Source organism: Pogoniulus pusillus, chromosome Z (genome assembly GCF_015220805.1).
Source record: "Pogoniulus pusillus isolate bPogPus1 chromosome Z, bPogPus1.pri, whole genome shotgun sequence".
Taxonomy (NCBI): Eukaryota; Metazoa; Chordata; class Aves; order Piciformes; family Lybiidae; genus Pogoniulus; species Pogoniulus pusillus.
Genome location: NC_087309.1, coordinates 84,001,454 through 84,020,267, shown reverse-complemented (window position 1 = coordinate 84,020,267; position 18,814 = coordinate 84,001,454). Strand labels below are relative to the sequence as shown.

General features: G+C 39.8%; 1 protein-coding gene across 3 annotated transcripts in view; it reads left to right on the top strand.

Moving 5' to 3' along the window:
* The first annotated feature begins 2,784 nt into the window (after positions 1–2,784).
* CDC42SE2 (CDC42 small effector 2) overlaps positions 2,785–18,814 on the top strand; it is an 83,101-nt gene continuing 67,071 nt past the window's right edge. Inside the window, exon 1 of one of the 3 annotated variants that reach the window (XM_064176844.1) lies at positions 2,785–3,219. The gene's annotated coding sequence lies outside the window, so the exon portion shown is untranslated. Of the gene's footprint in view, positions 3,220–3,279; positions 3,301–3,575; positions 3,655–18,814 lie in introns of those variants that run through there. The other 2 variants (XM_064176846.1, XM_064176845.1) reach the window with 2 other exon arrangements.

Genomic DNA, 18,814 nt, shown 5'->3' with positions numbered 1-18,814 from the left:
AACCTGGAGAACTGCTAGGGATGTCATTTATCAACAAAGATTCATATAATATTGAGTGATTTCTGCCTGACCATTTTTTCATGCTTCAGTATAAAACCCTGAGAACAGCAGGAGAGGAAGAGTTTTTTCTAAACTTGTCCAGCTTTGGCTGTTGGAAGAAGTAGTTAGTAAAAGTTGTCAAGGCAGGACAATCAGTGAGAGACAGAAATCAGGAAAAAGGGCAGTCTTTAGTAAGAAGGACACAAGATAGGAAGTTGAAAGGGTAGCATGACTGCACTTTTGAGAAACTCACTAAAGCAGAGTACAAACTGTTGGTCAGAGAACATTTGTCCAACTTAGTTCAATCTATTTAAGGCTGAATTATTTGCAAGCATGACTGGCTTTATACATAGTTTATTCTCATACAGCATGACAGGTACTTTATTAGTAACTATGGCAGCTGAATACATATAATTGCTGCCAAAAGCAACCTGGCATATGAACGTCTTCTGACAAATGCTTGTCATATTCTTTCGACAATGTAGATGAATCTTCCAACTCTGCTGCTGGACCTGCTTTGAAGAGATGGTCTTCGTATTGTTATATGATACTGGCCATGTGTGACTTTGGGCACTCTATCATCTGTTGAAACACATGGCAGGAAAGATGTCTGAAACTCTGATGCACCAGAACCATCTGACACAGATGACTGCGGAGGCATGCACTTGAGACGTGTTTATTCCTAGAGAGGAATTGCTGTAGGGAATTATTCAAAGCATGTGTTACCACAGAGGTCAGTGAAAATGCCACAAGTCTTCAGAATACAGTGACACTCCTAATGTGGACTGACATTCATGGGAATTGTTAATATGTTAGCAGCTTTGGCCCAATATTCCCGGGGCTTTCCTGTGCCTTACCTGTTCCCACATGAAATATTTCTAGTAAAATAATATAAGTTGTTATTTACCTCACATGTCTTAAATGCACAATATGGAAGAGGCAAGTTGCATAGTGTTCCCCATCTTGGTTTGTATACTTACCAGATCAGTGCAATGTTACTGTAGAAGTTTTCTGTGTAACTATGCCTACTTGCAACATTTCAATCTAACCACATGGGTTTTCTTGCATGAGCTTACCAGAATTTCTATTAGTGTTGCTTCTCTACTTCTCCAAGGATTTTTTTTCAGAAATGGAGCCCTGAGAAACAGAGCCTGAGAAAGAAAATGAAAACACCTGGATCTGCGCCTGAATTCTGGTTATACCACTATATATATGTATGATCTGAGGTAAGTAAGTTCTACTGTCTCTTTGACCTGAAATTTCTCATTTTGGAAGTGGGAATACTGCTACTTTCTCTGTTTCATAGGATTCTTGTCAAGTGAAGATACAATTTAACAGTAATGAGAATCTTAAGGAAGGTGGAAGCAGCAATTGCAGCTGTTCTTCACAGGCATCAGATAAGGCTATTCACCTAACATGTGCAGCTGAAATGCTACTGGCAGAGTGTTGGTCTGGGATTGGTTTTCAGTGCCTCTGTGTGTGCAAGGGGAGATCAGAGGCTAGGGGTGCCTGATGGAGATACCACTCACTCTGTGTCATTCTGAAGGCATGTAAAACATAATCATGTCTGGTGCAAACAATGACCTCTTAGGAAAACATGCAAAATCACAGAAAAAGGTCTGGAAAAATAATAAAAATCAACCATGTGGTCAGCTCATGCAGGTCTTATTAAAGACAATAAAGCTGTATTGTTAGTAAGCATAAATGTTGGGGATTCATACAGACGAAAATCAGAGATCAAAAGGTATTTTTTTTTAATGTGCCTGATGCCCTTTTCAGGCTGTTTTATAACAATTTGTGGATTTAAGTATAGACCAGGAAATTTTCCACTCTGCAACTGGTCTCTCCAGCCACTTTCCATGTGCCACCATTCAAATTCAGCTGACTAGCAACTCATTCACACTGTCATGTTTTCGATTTTAACCAATGCTCCTAAACCACAGATAATGTGCAAAACCAGGACAGCGCACACAGGAAGATGGAGAAGGAGGAGAAGGATGGCAGCCTGTCTCTGTGGAGAACTGCAGGTTGGCAGCACGAAGGTGTCACTGAGTAGAGCTGTCAGCTGTACTTTGCACCAAGCGAGGAACGCCTCATCTTGCACATTTGAGTCATGCTTCCCACCTTTAACTTTTCCCTCGTCTCCTTAGTTTTTCTTCTTTTTAAAAGACAATGTGTGGTCCAGTGAAAAGGAGTGGAGAGAGCTCTCTCGTTCAAGAGTCACAGTGTTGTCATACCGATTTTAATTCTTTAAATCCCTTACAGTTGTGGAGAACCTGTAACAAGGTCAGGTTCATACTGCAGCCAGAGAGCCTCCTCTTTTTCTGGATGTCTGGCCCCGACCACAAGAGCTTTAGCGACTTGCTTTCCACACGGCTCTTCAAGATCTCTGCAGTGCCAACACAAAATTTTGGGCAGCCAGCCAAGTACAGGTCAGCCATTTGCGCCGGCTCTCCCGCTCTCTCACGGAGCGAATGCAGAAAACGCATCAGAGGAGGTGAGACGACGCCGCCGGCTTTGAAGGACTCTGGGTGGCGAGTGGTGGTCTCCCTGGACAGGGAGAGCCCAGCTGCAGGACCACATTGGCGGCAGCTCGGCCCAGACGTTCCACTGGGGTGCGCAAGAAGACCCGCGGCGGCTGCACGACCCATGCAGCACCAAGCGCCCGGGCACGGCGGCTGCCGACAAGGAGCAGTGGGAGCAGGACGGGCAGGGGGCGCTGCGGCACCGACCCCTGACGGCGGTTTAAAAGCGCGGCGGCGGAGGAGGAGCAGGCGGCACACCGATAGGGCTGACAGGCAGTGGCAGCCGTCCTCGCCGCTGCTCGGCCTTCTTTGTGCCCTCCCCGGCGCGCCCAGGCGGTAGGGCAGAGCGGGCTGGGCTGGGAATTCCTTCCCCGCGCAGCCGAGTTTGCCTTCTTCACCTCCCAGCGTCGCCTCGGCCCCTGCCAGCCGAGCTCCCGACAGCCGGCCGGGAGCGCGGGAGGGGCCCTGCGCAGCGCCGCGCCCTCCCGCTGCATGTGACCGCCGGGCGGTAGCGGCCTCCTCCCCCGCGGATCTCGTCTGCATCTTCCTCCGCCACCAGTGAGGCGGAGACGGGGCGCGGGGCGCCCGGCAGCGGGGGACGGAGGCGCAGTGGCGCGGCGTACAGACAAAGAATCGGGCGCCGCCGTGGGCAGCGGTGAGTGACTGGGGCAGGGGTGAGTGGGTAGGGAGTATCCTGATCTCGCCGCCTTTCTCTACCAGCGGGCCCGCGTAGCAGGTATGTGCTGGGGAGCCAGGCTACGCCGTACCCGTCCCTTTCCTCAGGGGAGCGCACAAGCTTGAGCTCCTGCTGGCGGAGGCGCGGCCGGGAAGGATCTGCCGCCGGAGGCTGCCGGTGTTTTCGCGCACCGGTGACCCTGCGGCCGGGCTGTAGCAAGCGAGGTGTTCGAGGGTGGCGGGGGGTTGAGGCTGGGTCGGGTGGGGTCTTGTGGGTGGAGCCTGTGTCCCCATTGCCGCGGGAGCGGGCAGCGGGACTGGCCAGTGCCGTAGGCGATGCTCAGCGTTAATGTTCGGACGAAAAATGAGCAAGGCACGGATTTTCTGGTGGGCGACAACAAAAAGATGAAGAGAGGTTATTGGTTTTTATTTATATCTATTCCTCTTTCCCCCCCGGCAGAGCGTGGCGGGAGGGCAGGTGCTGCTGTGAGCCGGTGGTGGGTGACGGGCGCGGCAGGGCAGGGGGCCCGGGCTGGGCCTGTGTCGGGTGCAGGGCGTGGTGGTGCGCCGGGGATGCCGCGGGCACCGGTGCCCCTGACCGCTGCAGGGAGACCCAGCGGCGTGGGGCAGAAGGCCGCTCGGGGTGGGGGTGTGAGAACTTAAGGTGTACAACAACTGTGACTTTGTAGTGCATCCAAAGAGGCTAAGTTGTATCTAGGGCAGTTACTTGAAGTGTGGCTCTTGCCTTCAAGTTCCATACATGGTTTTTAGGCACTTGGTCGGTGTGTTCAACCTTGAGCTCATGTCGGAATTATAAATCTGACTTTTAAAGGTCAGGAGACTATCAGGGCCTATGACATATTAATACATGGCCAAATTCAGAATTATCTGTAAGTCTTCTGACTTTATTTTTGAACTTGAGTGGATGAATGCAGTAATGATTTCACGTTTGTGAGACTAAAAACTTAAGAGGTAATTTAAATTAAGCCCTAAGCAGACTTTTTTGTACCCATTCAAAATTCGTCCTTCCTGAAGTGTAACTGGTTAAAAATTGGAAAAAGGAAGAAAATATGTAGAGCATGAGAGTGGGGAAGAAGGTTGCCTTAACGTCTTTTTTTTTTTGGTGATTTGCCTTAGTCCTCAAGGATAACAGTCACCTTTCAAGCTTAAATCGGTATATTTGAAACATCTTTAAATCTAATGCTATGTTTCTTTAATCTCAGTTACTTCAGTTAAATATAGTGTGCCTTTTTCCTCACACATAAGAAATATTAAGTCAGTTAATTTGCTTAGGTGACCTGATTAATAATAGCACAGTGAAGGTACAATACGTTTCTGAAAGCCTTTTGTTGTTGTTGAAATACAGATGTAATTTTGAAAATATAATAAATTACTAGTCTTCTATTGTTTTTCTTTTTTTTTTTGAGGGGTGAAAGGCTATGTGTTAGATGATATTGTAGAAAGTGGTTGAGAAAATTGTTACAACCAGTGATGGACTAACTAGCAGCTTAAGCAATGAGATGGTTCACAGTGGAAATTTGAATGTGTACGTAAATTATGTGTTAGTAGTTGCAGCACTCCTCTCAATTACTTCCAGTAGCTTGAGTGAGAAACTGGAATCTGGATGTGGTTATCTAGGTTATTCAAAATTGTCTTGCAAATGGATAGCACTTTCTACATGTTTTCTGCTTTGAGGAAAGCCCTCTACTTTGGTATCAGTTCCTTATTCTGTGTCCAAAAAACTTCCTAGTGGTTTCTGTGTATCTAGGCTAAAGTTGTATAGATCAGAAATTGCCATGTACAGGCATGAAACATTATAATAGGTTTGTACAGTAGAGGAGTGGTGAGTTCTGAAACTTGTTACCTTTAAGTTGTCTAGAAATATTAAAGCTGTGTCATATGCTATCTTCAGTTTAAAGGCCATTTCATTGAAAATAATTGACACACTGTTATGTACCTAAACAAAATAAATTGTGTTGGTTTTTTTAAATTTTTGGTTTTTTTAAACTTGGTAGTCACTATGACCTTAAAGAAGTGTCAGAAATTGTCTTGCAGTATGGTGGTCTATGAGCAGCCTTCTATTCATGGTGGCTTTTGATAAGGAGAAGACAGAAATGTTTTGAAAATCCCATCATAGTTTCTGCTGTTTAAAAAAAAAAGTTTAGTAGATTTAAAAACAGGAAGGGGGGAAGAGAAGTTGAGTATGTGACTTTCTAAATATTTCACTGTGACTTTTTAATGCAACTATGCTAACTTTCATTGCAGTGATAAACGTTAGCCCTGCAGCAGTCAGACCGTGTCCTGTGGAGGCATGAGAACTGTTAAATGTTTCATTTCATATTTTTCCTGAACAACAAATGTAATAGACACTCTTGCATTTCTAGAACAAGTAGTGGTTTGTGGTTGTGAAATAACATTAGCCAGCAGTTGCTGCTGTAATTCATTGTCTGCACAGGAGGAGTCTGTAACACCTGGTAACTTGAGTAAGCCTTTCAGAGTAAACTTATACAAGCCATTTAGACATTCATACCAGACCTTTCTCCCTTCAAAGGTGGTCGTGAGAGAGTTCCTTTTTTAGTCTCTTTTGTTAGGATTCCTTGTTGGAATTACAATGCACTGTTAGAAAAATACCTTTTTTTTTTTTCCTGTTTGTCTTATGAATTGCAAAGAAATAATTTTGTTCTGTGATACGTGAATTAAGGTGACAGTTTCTTGGAGCTCAGGAGGTTTTTTCAAGTGATTAAGAGCGACACTGAGATCTGCTTTGCTTAATGTAACCAGCCTTTAGGTATGAAGCATGATATGGAATGAAATTATTCAGTGTAAATATATATATATTTTTAAGTAATTCCTAGATATACTTCTCTTTTCATTTTTTTGTGAGTTTAGGCTGGCATGGAGTGCCAAATTAGAAGCTTCATATAGTGTATTCCTGAAGAAAGTCTCTTGCCAGTCTCTTTTGCACTCTCATAATTCACGTTAACTCTGTGTGCAGAAACCTGCAGGATTCTTCTCAGAGTAATTGAGAACTTGTACAGAATTAAAATATTACTTACTTTTGAATGATATTTTGACTGTTCAAATTTTCTTTCAGCAACTTAGTTTCAACTCATGATTACACTTGACAACCTGAGTCCAGAAACTGAAATGTATCATAGCCACTACTGCAACACATGGTTTTGCTAGATATGGTTCTAGCTAATATTAAAGACTGTTTCCATATGTAACTGGGTCCTTAAGACACATGTTTATCTTCGGTCACTGCCTTACCTCTGACTATCTGTCTCTGACTGTACCCCTCTCTGTGTGCTAAGATAGAGAAAATGGTTGAAGAGTAGTGTGACCCTTCATAAAGTCCAGCTGTACCTTGCTATGTTTGATTCACTAAAATGTATTTGTTAGTAACTGCCATATCTGCTTAATACTCATGTCTCCTTAATATTGGCCTATAAGGCAATTAACTGATTTTTTTTAAAACCCTGAAAATACTAATCACTGTTTTGACATCATAAAAGTCAGAGAAATACTTTTTTACATATGCTGAAGGATTGTGGGGAGTTGGCTGTTTGCTCTACAAGTGGGTGTGATACTTATATGCCTGTCTTCTAATGCCACTTTATCAACTCTTGAAAGTGTGCTTAGCAAGCTTCACATGAAAGAAGTTGGAATTTTTTTTTTTTTTAAATATTACATCTATTTTGTTGTGTTAGTGTTGCATTAAAAGTATCCAAGCAAAATGTATATCATGATGCTTGAACAACTAAGTGATTTTTTTATTTTTTCTTTCAGGAGCACATTTTTTGATAGCTTAGGTGTTGATGTGTCAGAAAAACAGAGACATGATCTATCTTCCTTTAGCCAAGTCTAGGAGGAAAATAAAAGGGGGGAGGGAGGAGGAAGAGTGCTTCTCTAAAGGAGATTGATCCTCAGATGGGTGGATTGGATTTTTTTTTTTTTTTTGTTCAAAAGAAGTCAGTAGATCTGGAAGAAAGGCTTTTGAGTGTTCATTTGACTAAAGGTCTCAGGATATTTTGATGAAGCAAGTCTGTCTTGTGTGATTAGTGTCTCATGTTATTGCATGATTAGTGAAGATGTAAAGAAATAATTACAAATTCAAGGAGCAGGCAACCTGAAACAAATGAAAGGCAGTAAGAGCAATCAGTGTCTGCACTGAACATGTTGTAGTGTGGGCTTGGTGTAAAGAGCATGTTGAAGAAGATAAACAGGAGAAAGCTGGCTATTCTTGAAGAGAAAGTAGGAAAGCTAGGCTAGTTGAGTGTCTTATGAGAAGGTGAATTCTCAGAGTCTGTTACGTAGCTAATTCTACCTGCGGACTTCTTTGGTGTTCTTTTAGTTCAAAGTTTTGTGTGTGGTTAGATTTGGGTCTATGAGATGAAACTTCTGGTTCAAGGGTAATTATTATCTGAAGTGAAATAGAAGCCTCTCTTTATTGCTTCTCTTCTCCAAGATGAAAAGGAGCTCTTTTCCCTGTAATGAAGTCACAGTTTAAGGGAGTGCAGACTTACTCAGAACACTCTTCTCTCTTTGTCAGTGTTGCATTAACATAAGGTTTAAGGGGGGAGATGTGCTGATTTGGGGCTAACTGGAATATTTTAATCAGAGAAGTTAGATCATTGGTTGTAAAAATAATGTTGAAGTCTATATCATTCATTGGCTTGCTGAAAGGGATAAAAAGCAAAAAAGGAAACAGTCTGTCCCGCTCTGTTCTGCAACACTGCTTCTATTCATTTCCTTCTCATTCTGCTCTAATGTCTCTCCACTAAGAAATAACAGTGTAAGCTTTGCTGGTTGTTTTTGTTTGCCTGCTTGGGAAAGTAGGGGGAGAAGGAGATGGAAGAGAGGCTAGAGCCCCTTCTTGGCAGTTTTCTTTGTCTAGGAGGGAGTTTGGATTTCTGTATTTCTTGCATCATTAATTGGAAATAATTGTAAATATATTTTATATACATGCTTGTAAATTTTGTTTTGCTGTAAAAATAGCTTTATCTTGCTTCTAAGCCATCTGAACTAGTTTGGTAAATTCCAGGAGTGGGAGGGGAAGCTCCTCATTCACTACAAGGTGTAGAGAGGAAGACCTAAGATGGCAATGCAGTCATCAACAGTTTTTGCAGGCTTCTTAGAAAAATATTTATATTGTATTAACTTCTCTCCATGATTTAGTTAGCTTTCTGTCCAGTGATTTCAGTAATATTTGTCATGAGATGTTACATGGAGAACTGATACCCTCTGTCCACATGTGCCGAAGTACACTGAGGTAGTATAGGGAAGAAATCAAACTGCTGACTGTTGCACTGCCTGAAGAGCCAGGAACTGCTGTTCAACCTGCAGATGCAGTATTTTTTCACAGCTAACATTCACAGTACATAAAATTGTACTGCAGCGATAAAATATTGTAAGTATCTCTAACCATTTAGGGTAAAACAGAGCTGTTTTGTTTATCAGTATATAAATCAGTGCAAGGGCAAAACAATGTGTGAACCACATAACTGATTACAGACTGCATCATTGTTTGCTGGGTATTTTGATGTCTTGTGCTTTTTAACAAAATACTGTACGACTCAACAGGGTTTTTCTGCTAGCAGTACATGCCTTGAACTTTATCAGTTATTACAAAGAGTTAAGAAATATTTTCTTAGGAAAACTCTATTTCCATAGAATAGAATATATGTTGTCGCCGAAGCCTTCCAGGTCAAAAATCCTAGTTGTCCTCATAGAAGAAATAAATATGTCTGTCTTTTGAATGAAGTTGGTGATTTCTGTCTTAAGAGTAGTGATTTTTTTTTTCCCCATCATAAATTACAGGCTTATCTTTATGGGCTTGATACACTTTTTTCTTCAGCTTCTTTTTGGAAGAGGACCTTTTGTCATCTTTGATGTACTCACTTAAATGTTGTGCAAAAATAGGACTGTCATAAATCTCAGTTGGTTTCCTTGTCAAAAGAGTCATACTAGTAGGTATTCCATGGAGAAAGCTTTTTTATTACATTTATTAGTTGCTTTTATCTTGCAGCTTATGTTCTATAACTCTTTTGCTAACCGATAACATCTCCTTAATTGGTTTCATGTGATGCATCTATTCTCATCAAACAAGTTGCTAAAGGAATTCCACCTACTCTTTCAAAGCTTTCTGAAAGGGATTTTTCATTTGAGCTCAGCATCCTGATTCTCCTTGGTGCTGGTTTAAGGCTAATTGGAACATTTTACCAAGAGAAATTAAAGCCTTAGCTGTGAGAAGAAAGAAAAAAACCCAAACCCAGTACTCTGTCACCCATTATTGTGCTGAGAAATGCAACTAGTCAAAATAGAGATAAGTTGTCACACACATCGCAGTTTCATTCCTTCTCTCTGGTAGTCTAGTCTCTGTGGTTGCCTCTGCCTTAACTCCTTAATCTGACCTAACCCTTTTTTCTCTAACATGCTGTTGTCTTTGTGACATCTCACCTCGGGTTTCTCCAGATATGTGGTTATTTCTGAAGGGAGAAAATGAGGGGAAAGGAGGGAGGAGGTTGGGAGCCTCCTGAGGACTCTGATTTTCTGGAAGGAATGTTGTGTTTCTGTATTACTTTTAACTTGTATATAGCTGTAAATATACTGTGTGTATATGTATGCTTGTAAATTGTGCTCAGATGTAAATATAGCTTCGTTCCTTAACTTCCAGCCAGCTGAGTCTAATCTGGGTGATTTCATTGTGTGGGTGAGGGGGCAGGTAACTCCCAAACAATCACATCTTATTTTGGCACTTCAACGAGGGGCTAATTCAACTTGATTCACTGCTAATTAAGTCTGGAAGTTAAGATGAAGATTATCTGGTGACTTGGTAATATTTTGTATCCATTAAGGGTGGAAAATTGGTTCATGGATTTATTTTTTTAATATGATATGGAGAAAGCTTAAAGGAATGTTCCTGGAATTTGGAGATTATACTCTCATCTGAATTGGCTTTAATATTACTGAAATTATTACCACCTCTGCTTTTAATAGGTCAGGAAATATTACAACTCCTCTTTTTCCCTCAGCTTTAATGTGTGTTGTCTGGCCAAAACCTGAACTTCTAGACCCCTGTAGTGATACATAATGCAGTACTCTGCTTATCATGTATGTATATAGCCCTAATAATTCTGGTTTTAGGATGAAAGGTATTTCATTGTGTATGAAAAATTCGAATGTGGCTGCTTTAAGGAAATGAAAGAGGCAGATTCATAAAAACTCACAAGCTCCTGATATAGAAGGAAAACAATATCTTTCATGTTCTATAAACAGTGGTTCTAAAATTCCTATGGGGGGAGAAAAATGGGATGCAGCTACAGGAGATTCTGGGAATTTGTCCAAGGGTGTGTTATCTACCGATAACATGGCAGATAGCCAAAGGGCCACCTCTTCAAGCTGTCTTGATTTCACCTGTTTTTAATTCTGCACCTGGTTCAAATCCACAGGCTTCTAACCCTAAACCAAATTCAAACTCACAGCCCTTGGCAGTTCAGACCCTCAATGATTCAAGCCTGCTAGGCGGACCATCTACTGTCTTTCTTCCTCCTGCAAAGGTGCAATCTAAGACTAAATATGTGGGAAAGAGTGATTCAAGAGAGGATTTAGGGGAGGGGACCTCTGGTACACAAGAGGAAGAAAAGAAATACAGCCTTAGAGACTTAGCCAATATGCTTAGATCACAATATGGCAATGAGAAGAGCTGTGTGAGATTGGCTGCCAAGGAGGATGGCTCTGAGCAGGCAAGAGTTTCAGCCTTGGTTTTGTTATTTCATTAATTCCTTGGTGATTGTATTTATTTGTTCTGTCCTCATGCATGTAGGCAAAGTAATCTGTGGAGCTAACAGAAGACTAAGTTCTCTACAGAACCCATCAAATGTCTAGGTGATTGCTCACAGTGAAAAATCTTAGTTGGACTTAAGACTATGTTAAGGTGAATTCAAAGGTGTGGTATGTCAGTAGAGCTATTCTTCTGTGGAATATGGCTCTTAACTCAGTTTTTCCTCATGGACTATCTCCTGGTGTCCACAATTACCAGGCTTTTTGTAAGAACTGTAATGAAGAACCTGTAAATCCTTGTGCTGGTGCTGATTCTTCAGCCATGTATGAGGTTAATGAGTGTTTGAACTTACTGCAGGCCTTACCAGGAAGTAATTAGAAGTGGTCAAGTATGCCTTTCGGTGTTCTTTCAAGTAAATGTTGAATATGACAATGTTAGTGGTGAACTCTTCACTGAAACTTCTCAAGTTGTGCTGGGGGAAGTATAGGCTGGATGTTAGGAGGAAGCTCTTCACAGAAAGAGTGATTTGCCATTGGAATGGGCTGCCCAGGGAGGTGGTGGAGGCACCATCCCTGAAGGTCTTCAAGAAAAGACTTGATGAGGCACTTAGTACCATTGCCATGGTCTAGTTGACTGGATAGGGCTGGGGGATAGGTTGGACTGGATGATCTTCGAGGTCTCTTACAACCTGGTTGATTCTATGAAATCCTAAATCCATTACAGTTATGTCTGAACAAAGTCTGCTGCATGTTTGCAAGGGTAACATTTGTTTTCTGCAGGGGGGAAAAATATGATGAAATCCTGCCCCTTGTATTCTTTCATTAGAGTCATAACTATGTTAGTTGTATCCTGAGGTGCTCACAAACACCAATATAAGATGCTACCACTATATATATACAGGACAGTACAGATACTGGAAGTTGTGGTGAATGTTTAACCTGTTGTTTGGTTGGGGCATGCCAGACTAAGAGTTGTTCTCTTCAGTGTGGAGAAGAAAAGGCTTTGAGGAAACCTTGTAGTAGCATTCCAGTATCTGAAGGGGCCTACAGGAGAGCTGGGAAGGGACTATTTACAAGGTCTTGTAATGACAGGACAAGGGGTAATGGTTTAAACTGGAAAAGGCGAGATTCAAATGAGGTGTTAGGAAAGCACTCTTCACAGTGAGAGTGCTGAGGCACTGGAACAGGTTGCCCAGGGAGGTTGTGGATGCCTTCTCCCTGGAGGTGTTCAAGGCCAGGTTGGATGATGCCATGAGCAACCTGTTGTAGTGGGAGGTGTCCCTGCCTATGGCAGGAGGTTGGAACTAGATGATCTTTGAGGTCTCTTCCAATCTAAACAACTCTATGATCATTGCCTTTCCTCCCAGTGATCTGCCCTCTATATGTGCTGTCATCCTATGATGATCCTCTTAAATTTTTTTTTTACTACTTCTACTGAAATTATATTAAGGAGAAACTGTCAAGAGTGATCCTACTTCTGGGAAACTCAGAACAAGTATAGGTCTGTTACAGTCCAGACAAGCATGTGTTTTAGTGAAATAATAGATGAATCAGGAGTTCCATTAAAGAAATATGTTTCTGACACACAGATAACCTTGAATCTTCCATTACCTCTGACAACGTTTAGGTGGCAATGTTTTTAATACTAAATGTATGTTATTTCTTAAATCCTTAAACTTAGTTTCATTTATTTAAGGGACGGAAAGCATGATGTGACAACTTTGTTACCTTGTGTCAACTGGTTGAGGTCATACTGAGGTGTTATCAGTGTTCTGTAAGATGAGCTTTAGCAGACTTTGTTGCTTATTGTCTCTTTAAATGTAACTTAAATTGCATTTGCATCTATTTACGGATGTTGAGGAGATTTCAGATACTGCTTCAAAATCCCAGGCAGCGAATTTTGCAAATCACCATGGTAATTTTGTGTGGGAGGAAGGCTAAAGTCAGAATCTGCATTAACAGGATCTACTAATGTTGGGTAAGCACAGTACCACTAGCACTGCATGTTCTTTGATGAAGATAGGTTCTTTGCTTAATTAGAAACAAAGTAATATGATGCAGCTAATAGTCAACTGCTTACAGTCTGACTTTCAAATGTGGATTTTTTTTTTTTTAATGCTGAAACTAATCCACAGAAAACATCAGGGATGTGAGTTATCAGCTATGTCTTGAGGAAATGGCATATTAGAATCTTGTAGACTAGAAAATGAAGTTAAAAACTTTTCGTTACCTCCCTCAGAACTTAACACTGATTTCTAAGCCTGTCTGTGGGTAGAACTAAACCTACATACCAAGGACATTTGCTACTGGTAGTTAATGTTCTGTTGATTTCTGCCAAGTTATTGAGCACGTTTAAGGCTCTTGTTTTTGAGTAAGCCTGTCTGGATGCTTTTGTATTTGCAGTGGTTGCCTTAGACACAGAATTAGTTCTGAAGTGTAAGCAATGCTAGTTTAAACTAAAAAAAATTTTTTTTGGAGAGGAACTGTGTTGTGTTCTAGAATGCTGAAACCATTCTTGATGATTACCTTTATTCAGTCAGTATTGACAACAGAATTTGAAAAATTCTTATTAATTGATAGGAAGTCTGGCTACTGCATTATGTGTGGGATCTGACATTTCTTGGTTCTTTACTAATGTAGCCTAAATAAACTGAAAAAAAAAAAAAAAGGGAGCCTGGCATGAAGGGTGATTTATTTTTATCATTAGTATGTCTCAGATTTTAGTAAGTTGCAATAACTTAATACTTCAAAAATACTCGTTCACTGCTGTTGAGAAGTGCAGAGACATTGATGTTGGTTCAAAAGGCAGACCAAGTTACAATCACTTTTTTATTAGCCTGGAAAGAATCATCATCTTCATTGTTTTATTGTATGCATAAACCATATAGCAAAACAACCAAGAGGGATGTGAACTTTAAACGCTTTCATCAGGGTTCAGATGAGTCAGAGTAGGTTCATGAAAGCTGTCTGTGCCACTGTAAGAGCAGGGTAATTAGTCTGGTGAACACTCTATGTAAGTTCAAGACAGTCTGCTGTAGTTCTGAGCCATCAGTACACATGGGTATGTGGTATTTAATTTTTACAAGGGTATTCACCTGTTACATGCAGTCCGTCATAGTAACAGTGCTTATTGTTATGATATTTATAATTCAAAATACCAGTCCTCTTTTGAAGAGGTTAAGTGTGGGAAGTGGTGACTTTGCAACTCTTGCTTTAGGAGAACAAATTGCAGTTTTTTCAGGGCTGTTTTTGGGAAGACTGAACTCCACTGTGTAAACAGAGGAACTGTTTGTACAGGTAGTGACTTAAGTCCCTTGTAAAAAGAAGGTGATATTTGGTGTCTCCTAATAGGATATAGTCTTAGCAGACAACTTTAGAACTTCAAATCTATTGTATTTTGGGATGAGGTTTTTTATTCTGTTGATTATCTGGGCCTGTCTACTTCTGTTACATAGAGGGTTTCTAGCAGCACACAGGTTGATTGTCACCTCTGATTTAAAGCAGACAAAGAGATTATTCATACTGGATTTGGAAGAAAACATTTAAGTTAAGTACATCCATTATATGCTAAGTCAGTTAAGTTTTTCATGTCAAGTTCTCAAAGTCCATGTTGCACAGTACCTGCTTCTGAAAAGAACACTATTTAATGTACTACTCTTCTGCCAACCCCTGTGACAGTATTAGCCTTTTTCACTTATTTCCTGATGAAAAAGGAAAGTCTTTACAGAGAAAGATCAGTGTTAGATTTAGGTTGTATGCCAGTAAAATAATCAGAGATGTATCAAAAGACAGATATATTCTCCTTCTCTTTATGAAAAGGCTTAGCCTCTCAAATATTGCAACAAATACTGAGTTTCTACATACACACCCTGCTTTTTTTTTTTAATTGGAATGGAGTAAAAGATTGCATGTCACATGTATCTGAATTTCTACACTCCCAGCCTCTGACCCAGGTGTGTTTCTGTGTGTTCACACAGTGTCATCTGTTCATCATCCAAGTAGACACACCTGTGTCACTGAGCCAAATTTCAGTAGAACAGGGAGGAAAGAGGAAAGTTTGATGCTAGTGCTGATAATACAACTTGGAGGTTAGTGTTCTATGTTTGACTTTCCAGAAGATTATTTGCCTCTTTTTCCCCCCTGGAGATTTCTGTAGGCCAGCATCAGTCATTGCAAACGTTATAGAATATTGAAGTGTCTTAATGTTACTATCTTCTAAGGATCTCCTGAAAACAGTGTCTGAGATGGGGAATAGTTATTCAGAGATAAGTTTAAGTAGTCTACTTTCTTCTTGTAGGCTCAGTTGGTGAGTAGAGGTCTCCTTCCTTCAGATTTAAATGTAACTTCCATCTCTACATCATCCTCTAAATTCTGCTAATTTTTGATCTATAGTCAATAGACTATCTGTATTTTTTTGTACATATGGGACTTTGCAATTTACTAGAATGGAAGGAAGATTGTAAATCTGTGTAAATGGTACATATGTCTAAAGAGATAGCAGGTGCAAAATTAACTCATAGTATTTTTACCATTTTTTTAATATCTTGCAAAAGCCAGATGTTCTAGTAAAAGTAATAAAATGCAGTAGAAAGTTCAATTTCTCATTTCCTTGTGAATAAATTAACAAAACTGATGAAGTTCAATTGTCTGGATTTTTTTTCCAATTTAAAGGATGGAATGTTTGCAGACTATTTAACTCTTCATCTTGTGTAAACTTGTGTCATCTTTAGGAAATACTTTTCCTTAGGACATAATACATTTTTGAAACTTACACTTTATAGTGTCTTCAAGTTCTTTATCAAATCTGCATAATTAGAAAAATGTTATGGCACTGCAATAACGATGTTCTTTCTGGATTTGATATGCCTGGTAATAACAGCATTATCTTTCTCAAGGGTGATAATGTTTATGACACTGTTTGCCCATCAAAATAGTTATCTTTGGCTCTTAGGTTCTCTAAAAGAATGTGTACCTCTTCAGTGGAAGCATTCTGCTAATAGATACTTTTAATCTTTATAAAGTAATCATATGTCATTTATCACTGGTTCGTACAGTGTCATCTTTGTTTGCATATACAGGTTTTATATTGAAATTCTTTAGAAGGCCAATAAGACTGTAAAGCTGTGATGACCTAAGTAAAATAAGAAATTATCTGAGTAGATAGGATAATGATAAAAACCACCTTCTAACACTGTAAAATTACTGGGGTTTTTTGTAACTGGTTACATCAGTAACTTAATTATGTAGAGATAAAGAGATGTACTGAATTGTTAGCTCTGAAAACCAGACTTCAGACAAGCATAAAACTTCAAATTCTCATGCAAGTGTTAACCCTTAGACAATTGCTATTTATAACTGATATTCTTAATGAATGACAGTTATGGGCAAATCTGCAATAAGCTGTCCAGACTTCATAGAAAGTGGTTATAGCTTGATTAGTAGTTTGCCCTGTCAGTACCTGCAAGCAGTTCTTTCCACTCTGCTGGCTGGTATTTTATGCCAGTTCATTTAAAAGTCTTTCAAGCCAAATGTCTGTCATTTATGAATGTGGTTTTGTGAATTAAATTGTTCATTAGGCTGTAGGCTTAGCCTACAGACTTCATTCATCTGAGACTAAATAGCTGTGACAGGATGACTTACTACTACTGGTCCAGATCTCATTTGTGACTGACTTTTTTTAAATGTTACTGTACAAGGATGCCTTTCATTGCTCTATCCTACTGTTCGTCACCCCAGATTTCTAATGCAACAGTTTAGGAAAGTGTAATTGGTTTCTATTTTAGTTTAAAGAAAGGGGTGGAGGAAGACATTTTGCCTAAGCAGTAAATGTAGATATTGCAATACCTACTATTACCTTATTCTTGTAAATGGTACGTATTGAAGTGTCTTATACAGAATTGCAGTCTCCGTATGTTTTTAGGATGTTGTGTGCTATTAATATATACTCTGAGATTATCTCTCACGCAGAATTGTCTCAGTTTTCTCTCAGTAAAATTTACTAATACAAATCTTTCTCCACTTTTGATTTCAGTTATTTCAGTTGCATTTCATTTAAGGGAGTAGCTACATTAAGTTAGTTGGTTCTCTTAGCTGTTTTTCAGGTTTTCCCAGAGTTGAACTTTTAGCAATGATTTAGATACAAAATTGACTTTAACACAAGCAAAACAAATACTCGTTTTTTAAGGATTTTATTTGTTGTTGTATTGAACTTAAGGCAACTAGTAAAGCATCATGTTATGAGCTGGTTGCTCAGCTGTTTTATCTGAGGAACAGCTTATTCTGATACAGTAGTTTTACCAGGGGAGAGAAAAGTAATCTGAATGGATATTCTGAATATAGTTTGTGTAACCTATGTATTATAATTGAAGTGTTTTTCCTTTTTTCCTGCGTGCCTTTGCCATGATGTTGATTGTCTCTGGCTTTGCTCTGACTGGACAGCCCATCTTTGGGACCTGTAGTTCTCTAGCCTTTCATCAGTAACTCTATGCTTTTAATGTAGCCTTTCAAACTTATTGTTCTGTCAATTGAAATATACTTTTGTTCCCTCTTTGTTATTCTGAGGTGAATAGTGTAAAAAGCTGTTGTCAGATTCCTTAGCCGAAGGAAGGAATTTCAGATCTTAACTCTTTCCACAGTTTCTTTGTGGTCACTGTCAGGGCTATGCGATAGTCAAACCCTAATGGCATGTATAGCCAATTCCTAACACTGTTCATCTGATAAACCAGATTTTTGTCCTAACAAAACAGGTAATGAAAGCTTTCTGTTTCTCAAAGTGTGATTCTGTCTGGACATGTTTCTCTCCTCCCTCTTTTTCTCCCCAGCATTATTCTCTTGGTATATCATCTTTTCTCATTTATAGTCTTTAACCTGCTCTCTTCTGCCTCAGTGTACTGGTCTTAGTCCATAAATTTTCCTCAGTCTTTTATGAAAACTACAAGGATAAATATAAACTCTTTAATTTTACATTTTTTTCTCAGACTGATATAAACCAGATTTAAAACAGAAGGCTGAAACAGGACAAACAAATCCTCTGTGAGGGTCAGCAAAGAAATGTCAAGTGACAGGATAAAACACTAGGGAGATAAAGAACAGAACAGAATTTTAAGTTTGTGGGGGGTTTTTTTGTTGTTGTTTGTTTTTTTTAAAGTTTACTAAAGCTATGCCCTGCATCACACAGGAGATGTACAAAATTTAATTTGCCACTATTTTTTGGTGAACATTTGAAATGTTAGTTGGATTGTTTTAAGCTTTCTTTGTAGTTCCTGTCTGTTTTGAAGCCTGTTTCTGATACATGAATGCTGCATGACAGTTTGTCATTACAGTGTCTGATGTTCTAGCTTGGAGTTTGTTTGTTTTTTAATACAGGTTTTACAACAGTAAATTTGCTGCTGCTTCAACAGCAGATACTAGAGCAGTGGAACTTGTCACTCAGAGCAAGCTCTTATGAATTTGTGTCTTTCTGTTATTGCCTGCAGTACTTACAATCCCTCCTTCTTTTTCTGAGAACTGCTGAGCTTAGTAGCAGATGTCATGGAAAATAGTTCAATAACAAACTAGTTTGCTAAATCTCACACATGTCATGAGGCTTAAGTGCCAAGCAACACATTTTTATTAGGTGCTTAGTACAAACCAATTTACTGAACTACTTCATATTGCCAGTGGTCTGAAGGCTGATTAGTAAGAAGGATTATCTAAGTAATCTTGCATACAAAAATGTTGGGATACACATCTAGTTTAGGGTATTTCCAGCAGCCACTGCTAATAGTTTGACTTTAGCAAAAGGTGCATCCAAA